Source organism: Moschus berezovskii, chromosome 1 (assembly GCF_049115385.1).
Source record: "Moschus berezovskii isolate FMDL1 chromosome 1, NW_MosBer_1.0, whole genome shotgun sequence".
Classification (NCBI taxonomy): Eukaryota; Metazoa; Chordata; class Mammalia; order Artiodactyla; family Moschidae; genus Moschus; species Moschus berezovskii.
This window is the reverse complement of record NC_142460.1, coordinates 107,522,588-107,549,797: the sequence shown is the minus strand read 5'-3', so window position 1 is coordinate 107,549,797 and position 27,210 is coordinate 107,522,588. Positions and strand designations below refer to the sequence as shown.

General features: G+C 37.7%; 1 pseudogene; it reads right to left on the bottom strand.

Annotated features, from left to right (window-relative positions):
• Positions 1-890: 890 nt before the first annotated feature.
• LOC148778788 (transcription elongation factor A protein-like 2) lies at positions 891-26,449 on the bottom strand (annotated as a pseudogene).
• Between the last annotated feature and the right edge of the window lie 761 nt (positions 26,450-27,210).

Sequence of the window (27,210 nt, the reverse complement as noted above, 5' to 3'; positions counted from 1 at the left end):
AGTATTTCATTTATATGGAATACTCTCAGTTCAGTCGCTCAGTCATGTCCGACTCTTTGAGACCCCATGGACTGCAGCACACCAGGCTTCCACGTCCATCACCAACTCCTGGAGCTTGCTCAAACTCATGTCCATCAAGTCGGTGATGCCATCCAACCATCTCATCCTCTGTCGTCCCCTTCTCCTGCCTTCAATTCTTCCCAGCATCAGGGTCTTTTCAAACGAGTCAGTTCTTCACATCAGGTGGCCAACGTATTGAAGTTTCAGTTTCAGCATCAGTCCTTCCAATGAATATTCAGGACTGATTTCCTTTAGGATTGACTAGTTTGATCTCCCTGCAGTCCAAGGGACTCTCAAGAATCTTCTCCAATACCACAGTTCAAAAGCATCAATTCCTCAGCACTCAGCTTTCTTTATGAGCGATTCATAAAAATGCTAAGTGAGATGCTACTGTAAATAGTTTTTCTGAATATAAAGAGAATGTGCATCAACTGAAAAGATTAATATAGTACCAGAACACATGGGCTGGCCAAAAAATTCATTTGAGTTTTTCTGTAACATCTTATGTAACAACTTTTTGGCCAACCCCAACACAAGAGAAAATAATCTTAATTCTACCCTTCCACAGATGACCATCATAAACATTTTCTTTCAGTCTTTCTTTCAGAGAATTTTTTCCAAAGTTGAGAATTTATTGCTCATACAATTTTTATGGTTCTGAAAACTGCTTTTGTTTTTAATTTACAATGCATCATAAACATTTTTCCATGCAATGAATGAAAATCTGCTACTGAAACACAGAGGTCTAACAAGAGTGACACCTACAGCACAGGATTAGCATAATGTTAATTAAATAAAGCACAAGGCCTGGTAAACACCTGCCAGAGGCATTACACAAAAGGAATGTCTTCGAAGTCCCTTTGTGGGGCCCTGCAGCCACCCCTGAGTTCCCCTGGGCCCCTCGGGTAGAAGGGGTCCTGTAAACTTGTTTGTATCCACATAAACCCCCTCAATTTGTCTGGTTTTCTTCACCTCATCCTCCACCCTGGCCATCCCGTCAAATTCTCTTATCATCTCTTCATTGCTCAACCGCATATCGTGTACAGCCTCCTTATATTCCTTAAGACACTTAGAGCCAGCCCTTTTGTTGGTTTTTCTTTTGGCCTTCCTGGGTACATCCTCCCCAGTTGAGTGGTTTCTGGTGGCACTTGGTTCGCTGGCTGGCTTGTCTTCTTTTAGTTTTCCCTCGCTTTCTGCTTTTCTTTCTTTTGCTTTTCCTCACTCACTGGCATTCCCTGGCTCTCTGGGTTTCCTTCTTTTAGTTTTGTCTCACTCTCTGACCTTTCCTTATCCTTTAGAATTTCCTCATCCTCCATCTTTCCCTTGTGATCTGTCCTTCCCTTGTCTTCTAACTTTTCCTTGTCTTCCACAGTACAAGCTACTCCTGGCTTTGACACATCCAGTGGCTCTTCTCTGTTTTCCATCTTGCCTTGGTTCTCAGGATTTCTTTCATTTTCACTGCAGAGTTTTTCCTTGTTGAATGTTCCCTCCTTTTCCTGTTCTGTGGAGATTCTGGATGGGTTCCTCCTCTTTCTCTACCCCTACAGAGCTCTGGGAACAATAGACACATAGACCTGAAAGAACCAATAGCAACAATTAGGGAGTTGCAGATGGCTCTGGGTCCAAAAGCACAGAGGGAGGATGGGTACCTGGACTGGTGCCCATTTTGAAGCCCAGTAGTCGCCACACATACAATTTTTATCCTACTTTTTTTTTTGCTTTGTTATATCATAATCATTTTTGTGTCATCAAAAAAAAAATGTTTTAGGCATTTTAACGTTGCAAAATAATACATTATCTGAATACCTCAAATTTGGGTACAAATTCACACGCCTAGGTAGGAATCCTGCTCTGCCATTTACCAGCAGTGTGAATTTGGGCCATTTACTAACATCTCTGGGCCTCCTCTGTAAAAATGTGAATAACAGTGCTACCGACTTCATAGTTTTATTATTAGGATTAAATGAGTTAATACATATAAAATACTTAAAGTGTCTGGTACATGAAAAAGCAAAGTGTTAGTCACTCAGTCATGTCTGACTCTTTGTGACCCCATGGACTGGAGCCCACTAGACTCCTCTGTCCATGGAATTCTCCAGGCAAGAATACCAGAGTGGGTTGTCATTTCCTTCTCCAGAAGATCTTCCCAAACCAGGGATGGAACCTGGGTATCCTGCATTGCAGGCAAACTCTTTACTGAGTGAGCCACCAGGGAAGCCTTAATGCTTAAAGTGTCTGGTACACAGTAAGTGTTTAATAAATTTTAATTATTACTGTTGCTACTCATTTTCCAAATATCAGTCATTTAGACTGCTTTCAATCTTTTAGTATAAACAATTATATGATAAACATCTTTGTAATGAATTTTTAAAGATATTCTTCACAATCCAAAATCGTCAGCCATTTTTTAAAAATTTGTTTCAGCAGTATGCTTCAGCTATAAAGCAGTGGATGAACAGATGCTATTTATCTGGAACCATTGGCTTTGCCAATATTTTTTAGGTTAGAACTATTTCTATTGTTCTATTTCCTCTTTTTTAACTGTGATACAACACATAAAATTACTGACATCTGGTACACTGTTGTGCAATTTGCCAATATGCTGCTAGACTACTTATCCTAAAAATCGTCAAATATAATGCACAGAATGGAAGGAAAAAAAGGTAAAGGTTATTAACCTTAAAATGTCTCTCAAGAAAAAGGAAAAATAACTTCTTCATTCTCAAATTTTATTAGGAAATCATAGGTCCAATCACCAAATTATAACCACCTTAAGTACTTTCTAAAGACATATCGTACATATATATTTATTAAAACTTCAACTGTCTGTATCTCTGGAGTCAGGAAGAAGATAGCTGAGGGAAGACTATCACTCAAGGAGTCCCATTACTTAAGCAGTCCTATTATAGTTCCGGCATTGTGGAAGCTGGTTCACGTAAAGTATCCTGTAGTCCTCACAAAGACTTCAAGTTACAAATATTGTCCTCCATATCACCAGTGAGGAAACTGAGGTTTGGCAATGTAAAGTAACTTGTCTAAATTTACACAGCTAAAAAATGGCAGAGATGGGACTCAATCTCAAATCTACCTGGTTCCCAAGTTCCATTCTTTCCTTTATACTATACTGCCTTGTTGATATAAGTATTCATTGTTATCCCAAGAGAAAGTTATTCGCTGAAAGTTGTAACAGAAATTCCAGTCATCATCTAGGTAGAAAACTGCAAGTCTACAAACCAGCAAATTCAGCTTTTGCAACTTTTCCTAATGGATGATATAGTTCTCCTAACATTTCTTCCTCTATTGCCATCAATTTGTTGCCTGGATATCTCAACATCCCTGAAAGGGTTATTCCAAAAGGATTAAGCATTAGCATTGTCAGTTCTATGCCAAAACACACAAGGCTTGTTGACTCAACAAGAAACTGCTTGTAGAGCAGCTTTATACAAACCAAAACCACAGATCTCCAAAGCTTCTCTCTTTTCTATCACAGTTATTTTTTTTTTCACATTTGACAACAAACATACAGACCATCAAGAAGAAAATGTTTTTCACTGATTTACTAGATTTTAGTGATAGAAATTAGCAGTGAAAATTAGTCTTCTGTTAATACTCATTCGATCCAAAGCCTTTTTTATTTGCTCAAGTTTCTCCAGTTTTCTATGATGCTTAATTTCTCATTTATAACACAAGAGTGACTTAAAAAGCTGTACCTACATTGTAATATGGAGATCCCCTTCTGCTTCACCTGCCCTTGGCTTACTTTTCTTGTACCCCTCATTCCATCCCACTGATATCCTCCTGAGGTGGTTTTCCTGGGGTATTACTAACCTCCAAAGAGAAAGAAAAAGAATGAGAAAATACTGTAAATCTTAGGGAAAACAAATTCCTTCCTAGATGACTACAATTTACAACCATACTATTTAGTCTAAACAGAAATTATCGATTTTAAGTTAACCTTCAATGTATTTTTAAAGATTTTTTGATGTAGATCATTTTTAAAGTCTTTATTGAATTTGTTACAATATTGTTTCCTTTTTATGTTTTGGTTTTTTAGCCATGAGGCATGTGGGATCTTAGCTCCCTGACCAGGGATTGAACCCACACCCCCTGCACTGGAAGGCAAAATCCTAACCCCTGGACCACAGGGAAGTTCCCGAAGCTACCAATCTTCAACTCTTTACCGGGGCCAGAGTTCCCCTCTCCTGTTAATGTTCAGTGTTTTGGGGTGAGGGATCAGTAAGTGTCCACAGATTACAGCATTCTTTTTCCAGAATGACATTCATCTGCCCAGACAAAATTAACTCCATCAGCAGAAACAAGTTCATAAACAATGACTGTGCAGATTGTGCAGAGACTACAATGCAATCTACATCAAAATCTAGAACTTTCCAAGGCATTTTAACCAAGGGGGGAAAAAAAGCCTAAAGAACTAAATTTCTCTTTCCTTTCTTTCCTCCTGTGCTCCCCACCACCCCTCACAGTAATATCAATATTCTGTGTAACTTGGATATTTCAGAGGTTATTATAGTAAAAAAGCCATGGTCTGTCATTTCACTTTCAGTAAATAAGCTGTTCAGTTCAGTTCAGTTGCTCAGTCATGTCTGACTCTTTGCGACCCCATGAATCACAGCACACCAGGCCTCCCTGTCCATCACAAACTCCCGGAGTTCACTCAAACGCATGTCCATTGAGTCGGTGATGCCATCCAGCCATCTCATTCTCTGTCGTCCCCGTCTCCTTCCGCCCCCAATCACTCCCAGCATCAGTCTTTTCCAGTGAGTCAACTCGTCACATGAGGTTGCCAAATAAGCTGTAAATACACACAAAAAAAAGTTTTGGAGAGACATTTTATAGTTTATCAAGATATGAATATAAATAATTAATCATAACCAAAAAAATCAATTATTGGGTACGATTATCATACAGAATCTATGGACTGCCTCAAATGACATTATGACACACTGCTGACTTACAGATACTTGGACTGTAGGACACTCAATGCTCCTTAAATCACACCATCAACACGGTTGCTTATTTTACCTAAGAACTATAGGATTCAATTTTATGTGGTGTCATTACAGAATATTAAAAAAATCAGCTGGTAGAACAGTTTGAGTCAAGCAAATTGTTAAGAAAAAAAATCACTGAAACCTATCCTCTAAGCAATTCGGAAAATATTTATCAAAATTATAAATACATATACTTTAATACAACTTTACATCTAGGAATTTATTCTAATGAAAAACCTGTGTAAAGAATGACTTTTACAAAGTTATTCATGTCATCATTGTATCAGTAAAATATTGGCAATAATTTAAATGTTCATTAACAAGGAATTGTTTACATAAATTGTAGTAGATTCATGCAGCAGAGAATGAAGCCACAAAAAAGAATGAATACACTCTATATGAAATGATACAGAAAGTTCTATAATAGATTTAAATTAGCTGAATTTTAAAAACTAATTATTTCTGGAAAATTATGCAAGAAACTAACAATATCAACTGTGAGGAGGGGGATTAGGTGGCTAGGGCTCAAGGATGGGGGAGAAAACTTTCTGTTTTGAATTTTGGACTAGAGTTGACCCTTGAACAACACTGGTTGTTCTACTACATGGTCTGTAGACTGCATGGGTCTGCTTAAAAGGCTCATTTTTTTCAACTGCAATGCTCAAACCTGGAAACATGAATACCAAGGAACCACAAAGATGAAGGAACCAGGTACAGAAGGGCCCACTATACGTTACACCTGGATTTCTGACTGCATGAGGAGGTTAGTATCCCTAACCCTACAGGGTTCAAGAGTCAACTATACATGTACACCCGTGGTGGATTCATGTCAATGTATGGCAAAACCAATACAATACTGTAAAGTACAAAAAAATAAATAAATAAATATTTTAAAAGGAAAAAAAAAAAAGCGTCAACTGTAGAGGAAACAGTCTGGTTAATTAGGTCAAAACAACCGATACGGACAAGGCCTCAAAAAATAAAACATGATAATTCATGTATGTTTCAAACTGCCCTGCAACAAAAAAAAACTGCTGTAAATATTCCTCTTATAAATTTTCTCAGATTCCAAGATTTTAAAATTTAGTTTAAAAAAACAAATACTAATGCTTGTTGTTATTGTTTATTTGCAAAGTCATATCTGACTTTGCACCCTCATTGGACCGTAGCCTGCCTGGCTCCTCTGTCCATGGGATTTGCCAGGCAAGAATACCGAAGTGTGTTGCCATTTCCTCCTCCAGGGGATCTTCCTGATTGAGGGATCAAACCCACGTCTCCAGAATCAGCAGGTTCTCGACCGCTGAGCCACCAGGGAAGGCAAATAATAATAGGCAAATCAACAATTAAATGGGGACTTGCCCGGTGGTACAGGGGTTAAGAATCTACTTGCCAATGCAGGGAACATGGGTTCAATCCCAGGTTCAGGAAGGTGCCACATGCTGAGGGGCAACTAAGCCCATGTGCCACAACCTGTGCTCCACAGCCAGCAAGCTATAACTAGAGAAGGCCCACATGAAGCACCAAAGACTCAGCACAGCCAAAAATAATTTTTTTTATTTTAATTGGAGGTTAATTACTTTACATTATTGTATTGGTTTTGCCATACACTGACATGAATCTGCCCCGGGTGTACATATGTTCCCCATCTTGAACCTCCCTCCAACCTCCCTCCCCATCCCATCCCTCTGGTTCATCCCAGTACACCAGCCCCGAGCATCTTGTATCATGCATCACACTTGGACTGACGATTCGTTTCACATATGATAATAGACATGTTTCAATGCCATTTTCCCAAATCATCCCACCCTCGCCCTCTCCCACAGAGTCCCAAAGACTGTTTTATACACCTGTGTCTCTTTTGCTGTCTCGTATACAGGGTTATCATTTCCATCTTTCTAAATGCCATATATATGCGTTAATATACTGTACTGGTGTTTTTCTTTCTGGCTTACTTCACTCTGTATAATAGGCTCCAGTTTCATCCATCTCATTAGAACTGATTCAAATGTATTCTTTTTAATGGCTGAGTAATACTCCATTGTGTAAATGTACCAAAGCTTTCTTATATACTCATCTGCAGATGGACATCTAGGTTGCTTCCATGTCCTGGCTGTTATAAACAGTGCTACAATGAACACTGGAGTACATGTGTCTCTTTCAATTCTGGTTCCTCGGTGTGTATGCCCAGGAGTGCAATTGCTGGGTCATATGGCAGTTCTATTTCCAGTTTTTTAAGGAATCTCCACACTGAATCTCCCCTAGTGGTTGTACTAGTTTGCATTCCCACCAACAGTGTAAGAGGGTTCCCTTTTCTCCACACCCTCTCCAGCATTTATTGCTTGTAGACGTTTGGATAGCAGCCATTCTGACTGGCATGAAATGGTACCTCATTTTGATTTGCATTTCTCTGATTATGAGTGATGTTGAGCATCCTTTCATGTGTTTGTTAGCCATATGTATGTCTTCTTTGGAGAAATGTCTGTTTAGTTCTTTGGCCCATTTTTTGATTGGGTCGTTTATTTTTGCTGGAATTGAGCTGAAGGAGCTGCTTGTATATTTTTGAGATTAATCCTTCGTCAGCTGCTTCATTTGCTATTATTTTCTCCCATTCTGAAGGCTGTCTTTTCACCTTGCTTAGAGTTTCCTTTGCTGTGCAGAAGCTTTTAATTAGGTCCCATTTGTTGATTTTTGCTTTTATTTCCAATATTCTGGGAAGTGGGTCATGGAGGATCCTGCTGTGATTTATGTTGGAGAGTGTTTTGCCTATGTTCTCCTCTAGGAGTTTTATAGTTTCTGGTCTTACATTTAGATCTTTAATCCATTTTGAGTTTATTTTTGTGTATGGTGTTAGGAAGTGTTCTAGTTTCATTCTTTTACAAGTGGTTGACCAGTTTTCCCAGCACCACTTGTTAAAGAGATTGTCTTTTCTCCATTGAATATTCTTGCCTCCCTTGTCAAAGATAAGGTGTCCATAGGTGCATGGATTTATCTCTGGGCTTTCTATTTTGTTCCACTGATCTATATTTCTGTCTTTATGCCAGTACCATACTGTCTTGATGACTGTGGCTTTGTAGTAGAGCCTGAAGTCCGGCAGGTTGATTCCCCCAGTTCCATTCTTCTTTCTCAAGATTGCTTTGGCTATTCGAGGTTTTTTGTATTCCCATACAAATTGTGAAATTATTTGTTCTAGCTCTGTGAAAAACACCGTTGGTAGCTTGACAGGGATTGCACTGAACTTATAAATTACTTTGGGTAATATATTCATTTTCACAATATTTATTCTTCCAATCCATGAACACAGTGTATTTCTCCATCTATTAGTGTCCTCTCTGATTTCTTTCGCCAGTGTTTTATAGTTTTCTATATACAGGTCTTTTGTTTCTTTAGATAGATATATTCCTAAGTATTTTATTCTTTTTGTTGCAACGATGAATGGAATTGTTTCCTTAATTTCTCTATTTTCTCATTATTAGTGTATAAGAATGCAAGGGATTTCTGTGTGTTGACTTTATATCCTGCAACTTTACTATATTCATTGATTAGCTCTAGTAATTTTCTGGTAGAGTCTTTAGGGTTTTCTGTGTAGAGGATCATAAAAATTACTAAAAGGTTTTAATTATACAGTTTATAATACATGTACCTATGCAAACATAATGAAAGGTAATTTAATCTTTTGACTTTCACAAAGTTACAAACTTTTAATGTAGGCATCATTATGTATTTTATCAACCAGGACAACAATAATCATTCCTCATTCTCTTAACTATATATTGAGCACCTACAAGATATCAAGTACCAGGTTGGTCTCTGGAAACTCAGTGTCGAATAAGATAGCCTTGGTCTTTGACCTCTTGTACAATTCTGATATTCTATTAAGGACAGAAAAGGTTCCTTTTTTTACAATGATACATGCAACACTCAATAGCTGCTTTCCACTTTCAGTACAACTGTAAATATTCAAATGTGAAACAGCTGGAGCAGATGGATACAATTTAACCTTACATTAAAAAATCCTCAGACATATATTATTCATTCTCTCCACACTCATGAGTTCAGAAGGCTCAGTGTGCAAGGGGAATTAGAAAAGACTCCTCTCTCCCTCATGTCTCTATCTTCTTCCCATGCACACTTTCCTTGGCCCATAAGGAGGAAAATTCAGGAGTGCTTTCAATAAGGTTCCATAAGTTATGGTTGGACTAAATGATAGCTTCCTAGGTATACACTGTTGTGTTATATTTACTCTATTTTTAGAAAGTCTGGAAAACACATTGCTTAAAACCTGTGGAAAAATTACTGGACAGTCCCTATTAGAATTCACTTGCATACTCTCTCCTTTTGAGTTGAGATAAACAATCATAAACCTCCCCAAACTAGCAAAGCATACTTTGGTGAAAGGTGATGAAGGGGATGGTTTTCAAAAAGCAACAGCAGTGAGAGGAGAATAAGGGCAATGAGCTGAGAGTAACTTCATCTTCGAGTGCTTTCTTCACACGTGACAGACATTAATCACACTTCAGAAATAAGATGCTCTCCCTCCTGAGACAACCAGAGTCTGGGGCAGAGAGCAGTCCCCAGATGAGAAAACATGAATGGCTGTTAAGGCATATTCCATTCAAGCCTGAGTAAATCACAGGGAGGAGACACTGTTGAGGCCTACTTCCTGGGGAATACCTGGACTGCAAAGATGGACAAATACTACAGTCACAGTAGAAGGTCAGGAAGATATCCAATAAACTGATCTCAACACTGCTAATCTGATGACGTGAATTAACAATTAACACACGTATGCTCTTAGGCAGGTAAATGACACGTTTCACAAGCAATAGCCTTCAGGAAAACAATATGCACTTTGCAAACCCAAGTTCTGCTAAATGAGGGAAATTATTTTCTAATAATAATTAGAAATGCTTTGGGAGAACCTTTAACTATTCATAAACAAGGAAACCTTTATTACATCATTGCATTTCTTTTGGCTACCAGAAGAGTGGATATGATTTGAAGCAACTATATGTCACTAACTTTATGCTATAAAGAACTTCAATATGCCTCACAGTTTTGTAAGACGACACACTTTCAAATGTCTAACACACACAATAATCAGTGAGTGCTATACCTCATGTGTTGAGACAGGGTTGGGGGAGGAGTTAGGAAAAGGAACATAAATATGCTAACATGAGATGAACTGGTGAGAGCAAATCTACTGTTGAAAATTATAATATCTCACAGAAATAGTCCTCTGTTTTTTACTTATTACATATATAGGACACCAAAATTTTTTATTTATTACAACTATGTGGACTTTTATATATTTGAAAATTAACTTACCAAGATGCAGTTCTCTTATAACAATAGCCTATAGTGGTATCCCTTTTGGTTTATGGAGAAATGAAGTACTGTAAAATGAACAGAAATGAAACATAGATCTTATATTTAATCATACTTCAAAAAGTTATTTGGACAAAAAGATGAATTTTATGAATCTCATTCATACTCATTCCTTACCAAATTTTGACTGTTTGGCCAAATAACTTCTAAAGAGACAACTATTTGTTTCTTAGCAGTTTGTTGGGAAACTTGACAACCACATGCAAAAGAGTGAAACTTGACTACTGTCTTATACCAGACACTAAAATTAACTCAAAACAAATTAAAGACTTGAATATAAGACCTGAAACCATAAAATTCCTAGGAAAAACATTGGCAGTAACTTTAATGACATGGACTTAGTGATGTTTCTGTGGACCTGAGTCCAAAAACAAGACGAACAAAAGCAAAAATTAACAAATGGGACTATATCAAACTAAAAAGTTTCTGCACAGCAAAGGAAACCATCATCCAAATAAAAAGTCAAACTACTAAAGGAAGGAGAATTTGCAATGATATATCAGATAAAAGGCTAACATCAAAATATAAAAAGAACTCATACAATTCAGCAACAACATCAAATTTTTAATGGGCAGAGGATCTCAAAAGACATTTTTTACAAAGAAGACATACAGATGGCAAATAGGCACAAGAAAAGATGCTCAACATCACTAATTATTAGAGAAGCAAAAGTCAAAACCATAATGCGATATCACCCTGCACCTGTTAGAATGGCTATTATCAAATAATAATAAATACTGAAAAGAATGTGAAGAAAAGGGAACCTTCATACAGTGTTGGTGGGACTGGAAGTTGGTGTAGTCATTATGGAGAGCAGTATTGAGATTCTTGAAAAAATTAAGAATAGAACTACCTTTTTTTTTTCCCCCGCTCAGTCATGCCCAATTTTCTAGTCCAGAATACTGGAGTGGGTAGCCTTTCCTTTCTCCAGGGGATCTTTCCAACCCAGGGATCAAACCCAGGTCTCCCGCGTTGCACGCGTATTCTTTACCAGCTGAGTAACAAGGGAATGACTCAGCTATTTCACTTCTGAGTATTTATCCAAAGAATACCAAAACATTAATTCAAAAGATACAGGCATCCCTGTTTACTGCAGCATTATTTACAATAGCCAAGATATAGAAACTACCTAGGTCTCCATGGATCACTGAATGGATAAAGATATGGTACACAAATACATAACGAACTAGTACTCAGTCATAAAAAAGAATGAAATCCTATTATCATCCTATGACAACATGATGGATTTTGAAGGTATTATGCTAGCAGTAAGTGAAATAAGTCACACAATTTGAACTGTGGTGTTGGAGAAGACTCTTGAGAGTCCCTTGGACTGCAAGGAGATCCAACCAGTCCATTCTAAGGGAGATCGATCCTGGGTGTTCATTGGAAGGACTGATGCTAAAGCTGAAACTGCAATACTTTGGCCACCTCATGCGACGAGTTGACTCACTGGAAAAGACTCTGATGCTGGGAAAGGTTGGGGGTGGGAGGAGAAGGGGACAACCAAGAATGAGATGGCTGGATGGCATCACCGGCTCGATGGACATGAGTTTGAGTGAACTCCGGGAGTTGGTGATGGACAGGGAGGCCTGGCGTGCTGTGATTCATGGGGTCGCGGAGAGTCGGACACGACTGAGCGACTGAACTGAAGGACAAATACTGTATGATTTCATTCAGTAGTTTAAAGTTTAGTCGCTTAGTCGTGTCTGACTCTTTGTGACCCCATGGACTGTAGTCTACCAGGCTCCTCTGTCCATGGGATTTTCCAGGCAAGAGTACTGGAGTGGGTTGCCATTTCTTTCTCCAGGGGATCTTCGATCCCAGGGATCGAACCCAGGTCTCCCACATCGTAGGCAGACACTTTACCATCTGAGCCACCAGGGAAGTCTGTGGAATCTAAAAAAATAAAACAAATGAATAGGGAATTCCCTCATGGCCCAGTGGTTAGAGCTCTGCACTTCCACTGCAGAGAGCATGGGTTCAATTCCTGGCCAGGAAACCAAGATCCCACATACCATGTGGTGCAGCAAAAAAAGAATGAACAAAACAAAAGCACTGAAAAAAAGACCAGATTAATGGACAACAGAGGGGAAAAGGGAATGGGGGTAGGTGAACAGAGTTAACTGTATAGTAATAGATGGTAACTAGACTTGTGGTAATCACTTTGTCATGCATACAGATATTGAATTATATTTTTTTCAAAAATAAATTTAAACTAGGCCTGATTCAATATGTACAGAATATCAATAAGATCTCTGAAAATTAGTTTTTCAGGAAAAATGATACAAATAATCTCCAGAATCATTTTCCAATGCTATTACTTGGTAATTTTAAGAGGTGATAATAATTTTAGGCCCATAAATATGTAACTAGAAGTGAAGTTCTTTGCTTAAAGTTCACTAAAATTTTAGGATTACTAATGGATTTAGGCCCATCTTAAACCAGAGACTCTGTTATCTTCTAGCTATCATGTAAATTCCAGTAGTAGTAGCTGATCTTAAACAGATGGTAATATCAGACTACCTCACCTGCCTCTTGTGAAACCTGTATGCAGATCAAAAAGCAACAGTTAGAACTGGACATGGAACAACAGACTGGTTCAAAATTGGGAAAGGGACACATCAAGGCTGCTTATTTAACTTATATGCAGAGTACACCATGCGAAATGCCAGGCTGGATGAAGCACAGGCTGGAATCAAGATTGCCGGGAGAAATATCAATAACCTCAGATATGCAGATGACACCACCCTAATGGCAAAAGCGAAGAGGAACTAAAGAGCCTCTTGATGAAAGTGAAAGAGGAGAGTGAAAAAGCTGGCTTAAAATGTAACACTCAAAAAACAAAGATCATGACTCCCAGTCCCATCACTTCATGGCAAATAGATAAGGAAACAATGGGAACAGTGACAGACTGTGTTTTCTTGGGCTCCAAAATCACTGCAGAGGGTGACTGCAGCCATGAAATTAAAAGATGCTTACTCCTTGGAAGAAGAGCTATGGCAAACCTAGACAGTGTATTAAAAAGCAAAGACATACACTAATGTATGTAAATAGACAGCCAATGGGAATTTGCTGCATGACTCAGGGGACTCAAACAGGAGTCTATAATAACCTAAAGGGTTGGAATAGGCATGAAGTGAGAGGAAGATTCAACCAAGATACACCTATGGTTATTTCATGTTGACGTATGACAGAAACCAAACCAATAATGTAAGCCAATCATCAATCAATTTAAAATAAATACTTTTTTTAAAGTAAAAAAAAAAACAAAGCAAAGGCATCACTTTGTCAACAAAGGTCCACACAGTCAAAACAATGGTTTTTCCAGTACTCATATATGGATGTGAGAGTTGAACCATAAAGAAAGCTGAGCACTGAAGAACTGATGCTTTCGAACTGTGGTGCTGGAGAAGTTTCTTCAGAGTCCCCTGGAGAGCAAAGAGATCAAACCAGTCAATCCTAAAGAAAATCAGTCCTGAGTACTCATTGGAAGAACTGATGCTAAAGCTCCAATACTTTGGCCACACGATGCAGAAAGTCAACTCACTGGAAAAGACTGATGCTGGGAAAGATTGAGGGCAGGAGGAGAAGCGGGTGACAGACGATGAGATAGTTGGATGGCATCACCAACCCAATGAACAAGAGTTTGAACAAACTCTTGGAGATAGTGAAGGATGGGGAAACCTGGTGTGCTGCAGTCCATGAGGCCACAAAGAGTCGAACACGACTGAGTGACTAAACAACAACACTAGCTGATAATCAATACAAAATCTTTTCGCCATCCACACTTTAGCAGAGCAGAGCAATTGACAATAAATAAGATTATGTTGCCTGGGTTAAAGGAGGCCTTCAAAAAACTCTGAAATGTCTTCAGTTCAGTCGCTCAGTCGTGTCCGACTCTTTGCGACCCCATGAATCACAGCACGCCAGGCCTCCATGTCCATCACCAACTCCTGGAGTTCACTCAAACTCATGTCCACAGAGTCAGTGATGCCATTCAGCCATCGCATTCTCTGTCGTCCCCTTCTCCTCCCACCCCCAATCCTTCCCAGCATCAGAGTCTTTCCCAGTGAGTCAACTCATCACATGAGGTGGCCAAAGTATTGGAGCTTCAGCTTTAGCATCAGTCCTTCCAATGAACACCCAGGATTGATCTCCTTTAGAATGGACTGGTTGGATCTCCTTGCAGTCCAAGGGACTCTCAAGAGCCTTCTCCAGCACCACAGTTCAAAAGCATCCATTCTTCGGCGATCATCCTTCTTCACAGTCCAACTCTCACATCCATACATGAAATGTCTTAGCTAATGTCATACTCTTAAAATTCATCTTCCTGGTGTTCTTCACAGTTCTCTACTGCTACTTCCCCAGCAGCTACCTTGTCTTTCTTCTTTCATGTTCTTCATTCACCATATATTTATGGAACATCTACTAGGTACCAGTGTATGCCTGCTCAGTCGCTCAGCCATGTCAAACTCTTTGCAACCCCATGGACTCAGCCCACCAGGCTCCTCTGTTCATGGAATTTTCCAGGCAAGAATACTGGAGTGAGCTGCCATTTCCTCCTCTGGGGGATCTTTCTGATCCATGGATTGAACCTGCATCTCCTGCATTGGCAGGTGGGTTCTTTACCACTGTGCCACCTGGCAAGCCCACTAGGAACCAGTACCAGAGCAGCAAATAAGACAGGCAAAGATTTTGTACTCCAGGTTTAATTACCTTTGAGCCTTCATTAATCACCAACTACTTATATCATTCTTAATCCAATGTTACAAAAGTGGTAATTCTCCTCTTTAATCTAGATTTACCTAACTACACTTAAAATCCCATTTCTTTAAGCCAAATCTCCACCCCCTGGAGAAAGGAATGGCAACCCAATCCAGTATTCTTGCCTGGAGAATTCCATAGACAGAGGGGTCTTTTGGACTACAGTCCCTGGAGTCATGAAGAGTTGGACATGACTGAGCAAGTTAACACTTTCACACTTTCCTAGTGGTTCAAAGGTAAACAATCCGCCGGCCAATGCAGGAGACACAGGCTTGAGTTCCCACTTGCCACAGAGCAACTAAGACTCTGTACCTCAACTACTGAGCCTGTGTTCTAGATCCCTTGGAGTCAAAACTACTGAGCCCATGTACCACAACTACTGAAGCCCCCTGCACACACTAGAGCCTGTGCTCATCAACAAGAGAAGCCACCACAATGAGAAGCCTGCACCACAACTAGGGAAAAGCCTGGGCAGCAATGAGAGTCCAGAATAGCCAAAAATAAATTTAAAAAAAATTTTAAGTAGGAAATAACATAATCTCAGTGTAAAGGACAGTCCTAATTTAAACTGGATAAATTTAATGATGAAAAATGTAGTATGTTCTTCTAATATTTCTATTTCACCACAGACAGGTGTAAATTTAATCATGAATCACTACTCAGGAAACAATAATATATATTATGCCAAGTCTAGACCTAGCAATTATTTTAAGAATTGTATTTGAAACGTATTTGTAAAAATCTAGCTGCCTTAGTTTTAAATTTTAGATAAATTATCATTAGGCTTCGCTGACCAAAACAACTAAGTTTTTAAGACAAAAAAAAAAAAACCCTATCTCTACTTCTAGGTGAGATTTTAATAAAGCCATTTTAGAAATGAGAGAATCTACCCTATTTTAAAATAGCAATTTCTAAGAGTTTCCAAGAGTTCTCAGGATAAATCATCTTGGAGTTTTCAAACCATGCTGGAGAACTTTGAAGATGTGTTGTAGTTGTACATAAGCCCACAAGTTGTGTCTTTAGGGGAGCAAAATATCTGTTACCTATTCAATAGTTTGATTTGCATGCACTCTCAGAAATGAATTCCAGATGCAGAAATCACAAGTTTCCATAAACATTCTCAGGCAGGCAGACAATATAACTTTTCTGCTAATAATGAGAAAAATCTTTGACAGGCTATTCCATAGCTGTATTCTTGCTCTTCCCATGTGGGAAGGGGAGGCAGTTTCTGAAAGGAAATTCTCATTCCAACCACATGTGAAAATAGAACAGTGATGCCTCCAAGCTGGAAATGATGCCATTCCCAGAAATTTCTGTGCAACACAGAAAAAGATTAAAAAATTGATTCAGCCCCCATTTGAGTAATTTCTTATTTTTCTTCTAAACATAAAGATTTATCTATTTTTCCAAAAGTAAAACTTAATTTGAAATAAAAATGATGTAGTTTGATCTCCTCACATAGAACAAATTTAAGAAAATTTTGACCTTAATTTTGTTAGTTATTAAAATCGAGTCTGTGAGAAAATAATTATTATTGGGAAAAATAATGAATAATTTAATGATGAAGGTGCTATATCAAAAAATGAATGCTACAATTATGTCAGTTATAAATATGCATTTTTCATTAATGAAAGCTTTTTAAAAAGTGGTAAATGGATTATTTTGTATCAACATATGTGTATGTCCATAAAGACATGTAAAACTGTAAAATGCCTCAAACAAACTGAATTACATCTTTCCTCTGTTTTTCAATTATATGTGAGAAATTTGACACCATGTAAGTGTATTCTGGGGAGAAGGCAATGGCAAGCCACGCCAGTACTCTTGCCTGGAAAATCCCATGGATGGAGGAGCCTGGTAGGCTGCAGTCCGTGGGGTCGCTAAGGGTCGGACACGACTAAGTGACTTCACTTTCACACATTGGAGAAGGAAATGGCAACCCACTCCAGTGTTCTTGCCTGGAGAATCCTAGGGACGGGGGAGCCTGGTGGGCTTCCGACTATGGGGTCGCACAGAGTCGGACACGACTGAAGTGACTTAGCAGCAGCAGCAAGTGTATTCTGAACTTCTGTTGCCCAGAGTAAAAGAAAAAAAAAAGTAAGAGAAAACTTACGGCAATTACAGTATATGCACAAGGAGCTTACAATAATAATTTATATTATGTATGGTGATTCATGAGTTTGAGGAAACAGTAAGAGGTTATTATGTTATTATTCACTTACATTAAATATATATTACATTTATAAATTTATAAATGTAAATTTATACCTTTGATTTACTGGATTTTCAGTTCTTATGGGATATGTTCTATCTGACCAAGTGATTGACTCATGTAAGAAAAGTATGAAAATTCAGGAATCAATGGATCAATTATAAAATTTCAAGCTCTGTGACTAGTCCCAGAATGCAACAATCTGGTTTCTGTCTCAGATCAGTTAAGTTCAGTCATTCAGTCGTGTCCGACTCTTTGCAACCCCATGAATCACAGCACGCCAGGCTTCCCTGTCCATCACCAACTCCCGGAGTTTACCCAAACCCATGTCCATTGAGTTGGTGATACCATCCAACCATCTCATCCTCTGTCGTCCCCTTCTCCTCCTGCCCACAATCCCTCCCAGCATTAGGGTCTTTTCCAGTGAGTCAACTCTTTGCATGAGGTGGCCAAAGTATTGGAGTTTCAGCTTCAGCATCAGTCCTTCCAATGAATACCCAGGATTGATCTCCTTTAGGATGGACTGGTTGGATCTCCTTGCAGTCCAAGGGACTCTCAAGAGTCTTCTCCAACACCACAGTTCAAAAGCATCAATTCTTCCGGTGCTCAGCATTCTTCACAGTCCAACTCTCACATCCATACAAAACCACTGGAAAAACCATGGCCTTGACTAGATGGACCTTTGTTGGCAAAGTAATATCTCTGCTTTTTAATATGCTATCTAGGTTGGTCATAACTTTCCTTCCAAGGAGTAAGCGTCTTTTAATTTCATGGCTGCAATCACCATCTGCAGTGATTCTGGAGCGCAGAAAAATAAAGTCTGTCACCATTTCCACTGTTTCCCCATCTATTTCCCATGAAGTGATGGGACCAGATGCCATGATCTTAGTTTTCTGAATGTTGAGCTTTAAGCCAACTTTTTCACTCTCCTCTTTCACTTTCTATCTACCTGTACACAAAAATGTAAATAAATTTTTCAATTTTTAATCAATTTATTTGGTATAATATGGACCCTGCTTTACTGTTTGTTAAAAAAAAAGGGGGGGGGGCATAATTCAGAGCCACCAGCTCTCATATAGACATTTGTCCATTCACATGGAGCAGTCTTCGTTCAAACATATTTTCATTCAGGTCTGAGAAGTGGAGCATGACTGGAAGCTCATGTTTATAAAAACAAAGAGAGAGAGAGAGAGAGAAAGGAGGTATAGGAAATAAGATACTGTCCCAAGGAAGAAAGACCATGGAACTAAAAAGTGAGTTTTATCTCATGTGTAACATTATCATAACTAACAGCACTGCAATGTCACTGTCCATTTTTTTTCACTCATTAATTAAATATGTATTAAGTGACTACTGAAAATACTAGGTACATAATTTCAATTTCATGCATCAGAAAATAGATGGATTCTTTTTCTTCCCATTTTCTATCTTTGCAACCATAGAGAGAAATTTAGTACCTGCTGGGTAGTATGAATCATTTTTTAAAATCTGTTAAAAGTAATGGGTAACATGTTCAGTTTTTTCCAAAACAAAATATATGGTGATAGATATGCAGACAACGTATGACTAGGAGAAAATATTTGCAAATGATGTGACCAAGAAAGGATTAATTTCCAAAATAAACAGACAGCTCATGCAACTCAATAAGAGGGAAACAAACAACCCAATCAAAATATGGGCAGAAGACCTAAACAGACATTTCCCAAAAGAAGACAAACAGATGATCAACAGGCATGTGAAAAGATACTCCACATCGCCAATTATTAAAGAAATGCAAATCAAAACCACAATGAGGTAACTATCACCTCAAACCTGTCAGAATGGCCATCATCAAATATTCTGCAAATGATAAATGGTGGAGAGGGTGTGAAGAAAAGGTAACCTTCCTACACTGTTGGTGAGAAATGTAAACTGGGTGCAGCCACCACAGAAAACCATCTGGAGGTTCCTTTAAAAACTTAAAATAATATTAATGTAAGGTAATTTGCCTCCAATAAAAAAAGGGGAAAAAAAAACAGCCCAAAATATAAAAAAAATAAAAAAATAAAAACTTAAAATAGAGTTATCATATGATCCAGCAATCCCATTCCTGGGTAAATATCAGAAAAGAATAAAACTCTAATGTGAAAAGAACTGCACACCAGTGTTCACAGCAGCACTATTCACAATAGCCAAGACACGGAAGCACCTGAAATGTCCATCAACAGACAAACAGATAAAGAAGATGTGATATATATATACAGTGGACTATTAGTCATAAAAAAAAGAATGAAATATTGCTATCTGCAGAAACATCGATTCTGATAGAGATTATCAAACTAAGTGAAGTAAGTCAGAAAAATACCATATTATACCACTCATACATGGAATCTAAAAAAATAACACAAATCAACTTAGTAATAAAACAAAAACAGATCCAGACATAGAAAATAAACTTATTATCAAAGGTGAAAGAGGAGGGGGAGATATAAATTAAGAGTAGGAGATGAATAAATACACAGCATATATATAAAATAAATAAGGATTTACTGTATAGCACACAGAACTATATTCAATTATCTCGTAATACCCTATAATGGAAAAGAATCTGAAGCTGTACACCTGAAACTAATACAAATTGGAAATCAAGTATAGTTTAATAAAATAACGTAATCCACATCACAATGATATATTAAAAAAAAAGATAGTGGCACAAAACCATTCTATCATCGTCATTTAGCACCATGCTGGAAAATTCTGAAAGAGATGGGAATACCAGACCACCTGACCTGCCTCTTGAGAAACCTGTATGCAGGTCAGGAAGCAACAGTTAGAACTGTACATGGAACAACAGACTGGTTCCAAATAGGAAAAGGAGTACGTCAAGACTGTATATTGTCACCCTGCTTATTTAACTTCTATGCAGAGTACATCATGAGGAACGCTGGGCTGGAAGAAGCACAAGCTGGAATCAAGATTGTCGGGAGAAATATCAATAACCTCAGATATGCAGATGACACCACCCTTATGGCAGAAAGTGAAGAGGAACTCAAAAGCCTCTTGATGAAAGTGAAAGAGGAGAGTGTAAAAGTTGGCTTGAAGCTCAGCATTCAGAAAACTAAGATCATGGCATCTGGTCCCATCACTTCATGGGAAATAGATGGGGCAATAGTGGAAACAGTGTCAGACTTTATTTTGGGGGGCTCCAAAATCACTGCGGATGCTGGTTGCAGCCCTGAAATTAAAAGACGCTTACTCCTTGGAAGGAAAGTTATGACCAACCTAGAAAGTATATTAAAAAGCAGAGACATTACTTTGCCAACAAAGGTCCGTCTAGTCAAGGCTATGGTTTTTCCCGTGGTCATGTATGGATGTGAGAGTTGGACTGTGAAGAAAGCTGATCGCCGAAGAATTGATGCTTTTGAACTGTGGTGCTGGAGAAGACTCTTGAGATTCCCTTGGATTGCAAGGAGATCCAACCAGTCCATTCTAAAGGAGATCAATCCTGGGTGTTCATTGGAGGGACTGATGCTGAAGCTGAAACTCTAATACTTTGGCCACCTCATGCGAAGAGTTGACTCACTGGAAAAGACTCTGATGCTGGGAGGGATTGGGGGCGGGAGAAGGGGACAACAGAGAATGAGATGGCTGGATGGCATCACCGACTCGATGTACATGAGTTTGAGTGAACTCCGGGAGTTGGAGATGGACAGGGAGGCCTGGTGTGCTGTGATGCATGGGGTCGCAAAGAATCGGTCATGACTGAGCGACTGAACTGAACTGAACTGAGGAGGAAAGACGGATTCATTTAAGAATGTCCTCAATGAGTCAGTAGAAATTATTAGTTTCATTAAGTCTCAACCCTTCAGTACAAGCCTTTTTAATACTCTGTTATAAAATGGGAAGTATACGCAAAACACTTCTGCTGCACTCCAAAGAAAAGCCTATGCATATCCCATGATACTGTGTGTTGTACCTGAGTTGCAAGCTGAACTACTAGTATCTTTTTTCATGGAACACCATTTTTATCTGAAAGAAAAGATTGCAGACAAACTACGGTTTATTCAGACTTGGGTATTTGGTATTTTCTCAGAAGTAGAGTGAGTCTATAACCAGAAGGGGAAAAACTGACAGTTGCCAATGATAACTTGCAATGAAAACTAAAATTTTGGAAAATCTGTATGCAACTGCTGGGAACTTCAAAGTTTCCCAATACTTAAGCACTTTTCTGATGAGATCAGTGTTATAATTAACAAATGTCATTTTTTAAAATTGTATATGGTCCCTCGTGTCTCATTGGTAAAGAATCTGCCTGCCAATACGGAGACTTGGGTTCAGTCCCTGGGTCAGAAAGATCCCCTGGAGAAGGAAATGGCAACCCACTCTATGTATTGTTGCCTGGGAAATCCCACAGACAGAGGAGTCTGGTGGTCTACAGTCCATTGAGTCACAAGAGTTGGACACGACTGAGTAACTAAACAACAAAATAGTGATACGCATAACTCAGTAAACCAGAATTTTCCAATTGACCAATGCATGAAATTACAAAATCATGCATGGTTAAAGATTCATCGAAGTATAAGATACACCAGTAAATTTAGTATAACGAACTACAAAAATGTTCATTGATAATAGTTTCAGATTTCACATTGAAAATCACCTTCAAGAAACTACCACTTGTCGAGCTTTGGTGCAATATCAAAGACAAATATCCACAATTAACTGAAAAGGCTGTTAAGATACCCCTCATATTTCTAACTACATGTCTGTGATGCTGGATTTTCTAGATATATTTCAATCAAAACAACATTTTACAAGAGATGAATACAGAACAAATATGAGAATCCAGCTGTCTTCTATTAAGTCAAACATTAGAAATTTGTACACATGTAAAATGATGCCACTCTTCGCACTAAATGTTTGCACTGCAAAATGTTAATTTTCATTTAAAAATGGTATTATGTTAACATTTTATGTTTTATGATTATTATTTTAAAATTATTAAATATTTAACATTTTTATTTCTAATGTGGTAAATAACAAGGGTTCCTTAGGATCCTCAAGAATATAAAGAGAGCCCAAGACCAAAATCTTTGAAAGTTGCTTAAATAGTGCTTTTCTCTCAGGATCAGTCAAGCAGTTCATGTGAATATCCTCAATGCTTGCCAGGCACATTACTATGATTTTACTTCTGCCTAAAGTACTTCAGAAAAGAACAGAACTAGAGAAGACATCTAAGGAATGTGTAGTACAAGAAAAATATTTCATTTTTTAATTACAAAGTAATGTATGATAAAGATAGCCACTGTTGCAAAAGACTAAAAACCACCTAAGTTTGATCTGTTCTTAGATTTTGAGCTTCAGACATACAGACGGCATCTAACTGTGGCCTTAATTTCTCAACACGTTGTCATCACTAGTCCATGCAAGATCCCTTTCCTTTGTTTACTCTTTCTTCACTTTGATTTCACTTTTCACTCTTTATTCCATTTGCACCTCAATTCCCTCCTCTGAGTATTAACCCATTTTAAAGAGATTAGCATGTATCTTTAATTATGTGTAGTATTATAAAATATCTATATCTTTATAAATACATGTAGCATTATAAAATAGATATATCTTTAATATGTATAGCATTTGAAAAATAGATATATCTTTAAATATGTGTAGCGTTATAAAACAGATATAGTTGTTTTGTAAAGAATTATGTGTGTTCTGTTTAAATAAATAGCATTTGTGCTATAACTCATTATGTTTTCTATTTTTTCTTTCATTATGTTTTTAAAATTCTTCCATGATCAATGAGTTCATTGCTTCTTACTGCTGCACAGCACTTCATAGTATGCATCTACTCTATTTTACTTATTAAAATTATTTATTGGATGCATCTCTCTACCAACACTAGTGATATTACCACATCCACGCATATAATCTCAGATGCATCGAACTTTCTACTTCCATTTGCGGTAATATAATATCTATGAACATGTCCTCACTAAGACTTTTACTAGTTCTCTGGAAAAATAGACCCATGAGTAGTACTGCTATGCATATGATTCTGAAATTTATATCCCCATCACTCACTGCTGTGTTCAGTTGTGTCTAACTCTGTGCAACCCCACAGGCTGTAGCCTTCCAGGCTTCTCAGTCCATGGAGTTCTCCAGGCAAGAATACTGGAGTGGGTAGCCAATCCCTTCTCCAGGGGATCTTCCAACCAAGGGATCAAACCCAGGTCTCCTGCATTGCAGACAGATTCTTTACCACCTGAGCCACCAGGGAAACCTCATCAGCAGTGCAAAAATGTCCCCTATCCATATCTTCTCCAATACTTGGTATTATCTACCATTCAAAGGCTTCCCTAGTGGCTCAGATGGTAAAGTGTCTGTCTGCAGTGCAGGAGACCTGGGTTTGATCCCTGGGTTGGGAAGATCCCCTGGAGAAGGAAATGGCAGCCCACTCCAGTACTCTCGCCTGGAAAATCCCATGGATGAAGAAGCATGGTAGGCTAACAGTCCATGGAGTCGCAAACTAACTGCTGCCATTCCAATGCCAATACTTGTAAAGTTATATTTTATCACTGCTTTAATTTGCACTTCACCTCCTTAGAAATGAACTGTAGCAGCTCTTCATACATATGCTATTTACTCAGACATCTTCTCTGAATTACCTGTTCATTCTCTTATAGAGTTTTTCGCTTGGGTTCTCCATATTTTTCATGTTGATTTAAGAGGTTCCTCCACTTTGGGGATCATATCCCTTGCTGGTTTTATTTTTTTTTTCCCTTGCTGGTTTTAAATACAGCAAATATCCTTTTCCAATCTAACATCTATTCGTTAACTTCATTTATGGAACACTGCACTGAACAAAATCCTCAACTGTGGTGTAACCAAATCCAGCCACTCTTTTTTGACTTAGAGTTGGAGCTTCTCAGAAAAAGTCTTTTCTAGGGTCAGGAAGGGATAAATTGGGAGGTTAGGATTAATATATACAAGCTACCATATATAAAATAGATAGCCAAGAAGGAACTATTGCATAGCACAGGGATATTAATATTTTATAATAACTTATAAGGAAAAAGAATCTGAAAAAGTACATATACACATGACTGAATCACTGTGCTGTACACCTAATACTAATAAACACTGCAAATCAACTATACTTCAATAAAAATACGTAAAATTAAAATCTTTTTCCTATCCTTTGGCCACAAAGATTTTATTTCACATTTTCTTCTATTATCTTTATATCTTAGCGTTATATCTTTATCTCTCACTTTATTAGGGGCCAATATTTATGTAAGTTAGAGGTTTATATTTTTCTACATATAATGAGATAGTTATCCTCACATCATCTACTAAATGATTTGTCTTTTTTCAATTGCTTTGTGATACAAACATTTATCATATAAGTCTTTATATATACCTAGATCTATTTTTGAGCTCTCACTTCTGGTTTATTTATACATTGCTGGAACAACAGCAGCAGCATCACCATTACCACTTATAACATATCTTATCTGATGACTAAGGGTGCCTATCAATTTGGCTTATCTTTTTCTATGCACAGTTTTAGAAATTTTGGAGCCATCAGCCATCCATATAAATTTTAGAATTTGTTGGGCTCCTCAAAAATCCTCAAGAATTTTGACTAGAATTTCACTTACTTTGCATATATACCTGGAAAGAATTAATAACTTTATTAGATTAAATAATACCAACAGTGCACACAATATCTCTCCCCATTTATTAAAATCTTATGTACTTTTCTATTTTTCTACTAAAGGAAACAAAAAAATTATGTTTCTTAATACCTTACTTTTATTATAATAATAATTTGTCTAAAAGGAGTACTTTTTTGAGTTGATATACAAATACAGAAAAGTATACAAATTCTATTCATCTTATTAAACTTTTGTTCCTACTCACAGTATGTTCATTCAATTGAACTTTCTACACAGATAATCATGTCTGCAAATAATAATTCTTATCTCTTCCAATCCTAACATACCTTTATCCTGCCTTAAAAGACAGCTGGGAACTCTAATATTATGTTTAAGTGGTAGTGAAAATTGTAAACATCTTTCTCTTGCTCTTTGTTTCAATGGAAATGCTTCTAATTTATTCCAGTAAGTTTTCTGTAAATTGTCTGAGAAGCCCTTTGATATTCCTAATATTCTGTTAATATTTAATAAGTAAATATTAATACTTTATTCCATAACTTTTATCATAGATAAGATGCTTTTTATGTGTCTCATGAAATCATCATATATTTCTTCTTTGATCTAATACTAAAGTGAAATACATAGATACAATTTTTCTGACACTGAACTATCCTTTCATTCTTGGGATAAATACTACTTAATCAATATGTACTTTTTAGGGAATTCCCTGTCAATCCAGTGGCCAGGAGTTGGTGGTTTCACTGGCAGGGCCCAGGTTCAATCCCTGATCAGGGAACCAGCTGAAAAAAAAAAAAAAAGTACTTTTTAAAACATACTATTGGATTTGGTTAGCTAATATTGTATTTAGAACTAGTGCACCAACATCCATAATGAAACAGATATATGCTTTTCTTGTATCTTCCTTATCTGCCTTATATCTTCATTTTCCTTATCTTGACTTGATAATCAAGATTATAAAGCTTTGTATAAAATGAGCTGGGCAATTGGGCGGCTCTTCTCTTTTTTTTCATTGTCTGGAGCAACATATATAAAAGAAATACTATTTGTCCCTTGAAAGTTTTGTAAAATTCCACTGGAAAACCATCTAAGTGAGGGAGGCCTATTTTGGTAGAGAGGTTATAATTTCTTTTTCTTTTAATCATTATATATACACTCACATTCTTTATAAATCTTGTATTATGTGAATGTGTAAGTTATACAGAAAATTATACACACACCTTTTAAAAAAACAGAGAAGTAAGACACCATTATGTTTTTAAATTCATACAATGCAGTCTGTGCCGAGTATCTTCCATTTGCCCATCCAGACCCTTTGCCACCCTGCTCTGCCTCAGCAGGCTGCCCCATATAGACATGTTGCCTAGACTCTAGCTCCCTGACTATTAGGCAGTCTGCAATGAGAAATCCAAGAGAGGGAGGAGAGCATTCACGCCCATGTTGGGCTTGTTGCCTCCTTGACCAAAGTCACAGCCCTTCCTAAGGTAGCTGTCCCTCCTCCACTCTTTGTCTCTGAATTCCAGAAATTGCTCCTTCTCTTCATTCTTTTGGGCCTCAAGGTGTTAACAGTCCCTGCTGCTGCTAGCCCTGGGATATTACACTAATTTTTGTGGTTTCCCAACACTTCCATCCACATGTTTGTAAACAGTCTCTTTATTAACTGTTTTGATTATCCTAATTTGAAAGTACCATCGGTTTTCTCCCAAGACCCTGATATGGACATGAAAAGAGAAAATCCAACTCCGACAGATTAATAATTATTAACAGTTTGGTGTATATCCTTCCAAACACAGAATATATTTGGGACATATATAACACCAAAAGCATGCAGATAAAACACAGACAACGAGAACTTGTTTGGAAATGTGAACATTTCTGGTTGCTACTGATCTCATCTCATTTTTTTAAACTCTTTCCTTTCTTGGTCCCTATAATCCTTCACAGTTCTAATATTTGTTTAATCTGTTTGACAACTCTACCTGTTTCCCCTATGGGCTTATCTTTCCTGGTGGATAAGTAGTAAAGAACCCAACTGCCAATTCAGGAGACTTGTGTTTGACCCCAGGGTCAAAAAGATCCCCTGGAAAAGGAAATGTCAACCCACTCCAGTATTCTTGCC